This window comes from Lactuca virosa, chromosome 7, assembly GCF_052849685.1.
Source record: "Lactuca virosa cultivar CGN04683 chromosome 7, Lactuca_virosa_CGN04683_v6, whole genome shotgun sequence".
In the NCBI taxonomy this organism is placed as follows: Eukaryota; Viridiplantae; Streptophyta; class Magnoliopsida; order Asterales; family Asteraceae; genus Lactuca; species Lactuca virosa.
Genome location: NC_136432.1, coordinates 213,234,931 through 213,242,653, shown reverse-complemented (window position 1 = coordinate 213,242,653; position 7,723 = coordinate 213,234,931).

Below are 7,723 nucleotides of genomic sequence, written 5' to 3'. Positions count from 1 at the left end.
ATGGAGTAAAAATCTGGAGATAACTATAAAAGAAGGAAAATGAAGCTAAATATGGATTAGATAATGAAGAATTTTGAAGACACCATAAAAGACGAGGTTAGCGCCGCGAAATAAGATGATTAGCGACGCGAAAATAAGCTTTACTTTGGGAATATTCGATAATGAAAACGGTTAGCGCCGCGAAGACGAAGGCTAGTGCCACTAAGTCTATTTTCCTATAAATACATGATTTTCACATCTTAGAAAAATGTGCTAAAAAGAAACTTTCTTAGTTACAAAAAAACAACCCTTTATTTCGTCCTAGAAGATAGAAGAGTTGTATACGTGAGCTATTGAAGGATTGTGAAAGAAATATTGAAGAAAAGTAATAGGTTTGCAATGTTTAGAATTCGTTATATTTGTTCTTTCTATTTTTCTGTAAACATGAGAAGCTAAAAATCTTCTCTTTCACTTAAATGGAGATGAACAAGAGTACTATGGTGTAATTTTGATTTTGAAGTTATGAGGTTCATATAAAATTGATTTTTGATTAAATCCTTTTCCTTTCTTGTTAAACTTTCGATATTTATTGCTTACATTTGAGTCAAATAATTATAGAATACAGATCTGATTATTGTAACTTGTATCATAGTAGTTTTTGATCTTAAACTGTTAGGACTAGTGATTTAAACAATCCTAGAGTTGAAAGATCTACTATGTTTAAGAATCATATTAATGTGATATTGCTAATGAACATATGATATTAATAGATCACACTAACAACTTGATATCGTTGATTATTTATTATAAAGTGATTTTAATAAATATTCAATAAACTATTATAATTAATTGGAAATTATTTATTTCAAGGAAATATTAATTTTTATTAGCAAGTAACATAATATATCATATGATATGATTTATTAAGTCATGTACACTATTTATGACTAGAAAGACTCTTTTGTCTTTTAGTTAAAAGTTAAAGTTTATATCTTATAAAGAGTTATAAGAATTTTATAAAATTTTCTTCTCTTTTTATATATAAAAAAAGATGAGCTCGTTTCTAGGAAACAAGACATTGTCTTTTGAATATAATAAGGGAAAGTAAGCATGGCTTAAGAGGCATGGCAGACATGTAGGCTTTAGGGTATGGAGTGCTTAAAGTGTTAAGAACTCTTGGGTAATGATTTAGCTTTATGAAGACTTTCATTCATTCATTTTTTACACACCAAAACCATAGCTCCATCATACTCTCTCATATTCTCTCTTGCAAAAGAGTGTTAAAAGATTACTTGCTTGCATTTTTCTCTCTTTAAGTCATATTTGGATATGGACTTAAAGCTTAATAGTTTTGAATAACATCTATATCAAGTTGGATTCATGTTGGTGTCTTAAAGGTTCCACATTCTCCATCAACTTACAAGCCTCCCAAGAGGACCTACAGAACTTCAAAGGTTGCTATTTCTACACCCATTCTTTTGTTGGTGTTTTAATCTTTCTATAACTTTCAAGATGATACCTGGCGGATGTAAATTAGCTTATGTTGTTTTCGAACAATCAAGTCTTCTGTTTTCCAATTTTTCTAGTTAATGAAATTGTTTTTTAAATAAAACCCAACAACTAGTATTAAGAGAAATCTTGAAAGTTTGGTTAGATTTTTTGATTTTTGGAAATCTTAGTTTTTGGAGAATATGGATAACCTGTTTTTGTATAAAAATAAGTTCATACATATTTTCTTTGAAAACTTCTTAATTATTATTTTATATGACAAAAATTTACATGCATTTTTTGTCACGTAAAGTTGTCTTAGAAAAACAAAGGTTGTTTTATGCTTATATGTAGTTTAGAGTGCATAAACAAGCCTTGGACCATTTGTGTTGTTTTTTTGTGTGTTTTGGTTGAAAATGGTTTGTCATATTCTTTTATTCATAAAGTATGTAATAAAAGTAACTAGTTTTTATTCTTGTTATTTTTATGTAATAGATTAGTTTTACACTAGATTTATTTTATAAAATATGTAACACAATGAAGATGGAGGTCATTTCTTGAAGAACCATGGAGACCCACGGTTTTATGAAAATTTTATAAAAGTTCATAACTTTTATAAAATTTTTATAAAATTACAACAAAGTTGGTTGTCATTGCAAGTGAGGGCTTGAAGATCACATGAAGAACAATTTGTAATATTTGGTCCATTTGTCCCTTATGAAGGACTTAACACTTTTGTGTTGGCTCATAGAAGTGCTAACTAGATCAAGGTTTTTTATGTTAAATGCATGTTTGTGTTGTTTATTTTTCAAGTAAATATTTTGTGTGGTTGATAATTTAGCTTTCCACAAAATCAAACTATTTTATGGACAAAATAAACATCACATGGAGTTTTGTTTTCAATTTACAGAATGAGAACATAATATGTAACAAGTTATAATTTCAAAATAAAAACTGGTTTTATTAAAATGTTAATAATGGCAAATTTTGAAATTGAAAAATTATAAGTCTAAAATGGTGATTTTATAAATTATTAAAAATCCAAAATATTAATAATAAAATGAAGTTTTATTAAGTAATAAATAAGGTTCTATATGTCTCAAACTCAAACTTAATAATGAATATTATCGTTAAAACCGAATCGCGTCAAAATATAAAATCAGGATTTATATTTGAACCTTAAATGTGATTTTTTTGGAAAATCGATACAATGATTAATTGGATGCATGCAATTATCATGATATCATATGTTTTGAAAACTAGAATTATAAAACATATAAAAGACTCCTTCAAACCTCAAATCTATGCAATCATTATTGAAAAGCACTCACACATCTCTTGTATGCACTAGTGAGATAAATGATACCAAACCGCTTAGTGTTATCTTTTGATGGCCGGGGTGTATTTGTGATTCCTATAACCAAGTTAAAGGCCGATTACACAAGTTTTTTAAATTGAATGATTTGAACGGAAATCTTTTGTGATAAAGGATACCTAAGCAAGGGAAATCTGAGGCACAAATGAGATAAAAAATGTCTAATTAAATTTGTTATTAGCGATCCTATAAATATAAGAATTATATAGTTAGATATAATTGATAATCGATATCTACCGGGTTGGGTTCAAATGGATGAGATAAATGATATCTAACCATTCATTTATTTTGCAACCTTGATCCTAGACTTTGATAATTAATGCTTTTGGAAACTAAAAGGGTATCAATTATTAAAGAGTTTAAATATTGAAAATACTGAATGAATTTTGTTAAAATTTTGAAGACAAATAATCCATTCTCATAAACATGAATTACATTTTCTTTAATGCCTTAATGAAACAATAACATTCAATAGATACAACTTCAATGAATGGGTTCATGTCTTGAGAGACAATCTCATGAGATATATGAAATTGTATACACTTAAAGGTTCTAGTCCTAAACAACTTGCTTTGAGCAATAGACCCAAACATGATACCTAGTAAATGCATCATTGTGATGCTTAATATGTTTCTAAAGTCAAACTAGGAATAGTTATTCCTGACTTCCAGGAAGTCTTGGATAATTTAGATATATATCTGATAATATAACAGGTTAAGCAATATTCTAATAAATACAACGATATTTTGTTTTAAACTAGTTCAAACATTAAAATAGTGCAAGGCTAAAAGAGTTAACTTGTGTGATCTAAGAGTCTCATGTTTTATGGAATGAACACCTTTAAGCCCAAGAAATCCAATAAGTCTCACACATATGGATCTTGTTTCTCTTGTGGAGAAACTAGACACTGGAAGAGGAGCTGCTCCTCCTATCTGGAAAGAAAGTATGGAAAAGACTAGTACTTCGAGTATCTACTAGATAGAACTCATACGTTTCATATAACACTTATGTACTTGGTACTTAAATGTTAATCTAATATTTGTAAATGGCTTGCAGATATTTACAGAAGAGTAACCAGTTGAGCGGATGGCTGCGGGAAGGCGAAAGCGTGACCGTACACTTCCTCGATTGATTATTATGATTTCTGGGAACTCTGATGTATAAAATATTTTGAAAACAAATTGTAATAATTGAATAGTTTCAAATGATTTAAAAGTTTTAAATTGGCTCGAATTTTATGGGTGTTACAAGTTGGTATCAGAGCCTTGGTTTGAGTGAATTGGAGGAACACTCGTGTGAATCCAGTCTCAAATCAAGGAAAGATTTTCAAAATGATTTTTAAATGGTTTTCAAAATAAGTAAAGGAGGATGCAGAGTGTACGATCAGCCGGAGCCAGTAAGTGAACCCCAAAATACCATACAGTTATTTGATTATGTGATCTGTTAGAACAACATGCTAGTACTAGGCTAGGGATCTTCTGGAATTGCATGATAGAGTTGCCTGATTACATGATGCCTGCTAGCCTAGGGTTTCCTTTATATGAAATTGACATCATTACTATAGTGGCTTAGTGTATGCGTCACTGTTATACATAATTAAGATCTTATAGCCTGAGAATTTTTGATTTGGCCTTATGTTATGTTCTTGTCTGATTGGGAGCTTAGGGTATGATTGGATATTCAAAAGTCTATGGGGTCCAGAATTATGTATGGCTAGCATACACTAGTGCTGCAGGGTTGGTGGAAGCTTCATGGATGGGTGGGTTGTGCGAGGCCAGTAGGCCAGTTATGAGATATTTAGTATTTCCTCTAGGAGTGAGGATTGAGTGCTCGCTATATTTGTGTGTATTGTTAGGGCATTGTGATGATACTTGGGACAAATATGGGTAGGTGTGGAAGGTAGTATGGGCCCGTACTACTGAAAGCACATGACCCATACGCGTATCAAGGAAGTCACAACTCCTAGGGTTTTTGGTTGGGAGTTGGTTCCCGGGTTGTTATGAGGAGTATCTAATATCCTTTGGGTATGTTTTCAGTATGGTGGTTACATGGCGATTCGTGGCTGGATCCGGGTCAGGATCAGGAGAGGATGGACAGGAGGCGCCGGCAGCGCCCGAGACTATCGGCCAGATGAGGCCAGACGAGATGGATGACAGGATCCGGGAGATCCTGCATGATGAGGTTGCTGCTATGTTCCGGGCTCAGTTGCCAGAGATGTTTGGGTCTATCAAGACCGCCATGGTCGAGTACTTTGATGAGCGCTATGTATCCCTTGCGGAGACGGCTGCCGCGGCAGCTACTGCAGCTGTAACAGCGACATGGGTAGGAGCCAGTCAGGCTTTTCAATATCGGGACTTAGATAATACGAAGCCCCCGACTTTCGATGAGATTCAGGACCCTATCATAGCCATGATGTGGCTATCGAATATCGAGGGATACTTTTTCACATGTTCCTGCCCGGCTGACCAAAAGGTCAGGTGTGCCCTGAACATGTTGAGGTCCGAGGCGAAGGACTGGTGGAGGTTGATGACAGGGCCTTATTCAGATGAGCAGAGAGCTACAGTTTCTTGGGATCGGTTTAGGGAGATGTTCTGCTCCCGTTACATTCCGCGAGTCGAGCGTGAGCGGCTAGCTCAGGAGTTCTTAGAGTTGAGACAGGGTGCAGAGTCGGTGATGGAGATCACCCGTATGTTCACTGAGAGGGCGATGTTCTACCCGGAGTTTGGTTCCGAGCAGGCTCAGATGACGCGTTATCTGAGCATGATCAAGACTGACATTAGACAGTTTGTTGCTACCCAGCGATGTGATACGTTGCTGGACTTACAAGAGGCCGCTAGGCGGCGTGAGCTGGAGATTGAGTTACAGTTGTGATAACAGAGGTAGGCCCCGGTACAGTCGCAGCCGGTGCCAAAGCGGTCCAAGACCGCTGATTCTAGGTTTGGAGGCCAGAGCGGCCGCACGTGTGAGAAGTGCGGGAAGGGTCACTCAGGAGTTTGTAAGTCCGGTGTTGCGTGCCGCAAGTGCGGAAAGGAGGGGCATTATGCGAGGGATTGTCGTCAGTTGGCCCCGGTTCAGGACATGAGGATTTGTTATCACCGTCATCAGGTTGGTCACGTGAAGACCAACTGTCCACAGCTGGTTACTAGACCGGTGCAGGCTCCAGAGTCGGCTACATTGAGGATTACTGGTGGGGGTCAGGGTAGAGCAGAGCCCGCGAGGGCTCATGGACGTGCCTTCCAGCTTATAGCAGAGGAGGTCGGGACATCGCCAGATGCAGCTGTTGGTATGTTTCTATCTGTATCTTATTGTTTATAATTATATTGTGAATTTTCGATCCCTATCTACATATGGCATAAGAGAATTTGAGGAATTTAGTAACAATGGTTGTAGACGGTTAAGTAGTGTTTTGTTTTCGCCACTAGTAGGTAGAGGTTAGTGTCCCAAGTGGGGGAGAATTAGGAATTTTCATAGGGAGCATCAATCGTCGAGGGCTTTGTTAGTTGTCGGGGCTCGACAGTACATTCAGCATGAGTATGCGGGCTATTTAGTGTGTGTGGTAGATACGCGGGTCAGGGAACAGACCACGGTTTTCCGAGAGGATGGATGATCGACATGAGGCCTAGGGTTAGGTCGGGGTTATAGTCCACAGAATGGATCAGGAGTTTGAAGCCCAAGTGGGTGAGAACAGGTTGCAGAGGACAGAGAGCACCAGGAGGGATGGCCCAGGGAGATGCTCAACAGTTTAGAGCGGTTCGGATAGACTGAAGGCCGGTGGGGCGTACCAGTCAGGTCGAAGGCTCGGAGAACAGTCCAGACAGGCTGAAGGCCCGGAGAGGCGGTCCAGACATGCTGAAGGTTCTGAGAGTGGTCCAGATAGGCTGAAGGCCTGGTGAGGTGGTCCAGTCATGCTGAAGACTCTGTATATGTTTGTAGATCTATGTTCGGGTATTGAGTAGGATGCTATGCTATAGCAATCAATAGGTCTGTTCCAAGTATTGAACATGCTATTGGAGTAGGCTGAGGACTCCGGGGTATTTTGGTCGATTGGAAGTTGTTATTAGAGGACGGGCGGAGTCCAAAGGATCTGTGATCTCATAAGTTCAGAGTGTCTCTAGGATTAATCTTCTTGGATCGGGTAATACTCCAGTTGGGGACTGGGAGCAGGCCGAATGAGTATTCGTTAGTTTGGGAAGGTTTGGGATTAGAAAGTTCCGTCATTCAGGTTCTGGGAACCGAGTTAGATATTTTCTTAATCGTTTATGGCATTGGGATGGGGTTGAGGCGGTCCTGCGCTATGCAGTAGGCTAAGATACCGGTGCGGACCGACGATGATTCGTAGGCACATAGGTTCCAGGGAGAGCGGTAGGATTAAGGCAGTAAGCCAAGATAACCTGTGCGGGCCGATGGTAAGTCGTAGGCACAGGGGTTCAGTAGAGGAGTGGGCTTTGGGACAGGAGGTTAGTAGACCAGGGCGGTCCGGTTAGACTGAAGGCCTGGTAAGGCGGCCCAGTCAGAACAAACGCCCGACAAGCGGACCGGGGAGGCTGTAGGCCCTGAAGGGCGGCCCAGTCATGCCGAAGGCTCAGTGTACGATAGTTTTTGTAATCTATGAAGGCACTAAATTGCCGCAACAATAGATAATTTGCGATCCCGTTTTGGTGGGAACCTCAAATTATCAGGATTGGGTGTAAGTGGTATGGAAGTGACAACGGTTCAGTAGAGTTGTCTGTCAGGAAGACAGACCGATTTTGGGATTCCAGGATTCAAGATGTCGGAGCGCGTTCGAATGCATATTCTGTAAAGGTTCAGGGGATTTGTACTCGGTTGTGACGGACCAGAGGATTGTGGAGGAGACGCAAGGATAGATCCTTGGATCTCCAG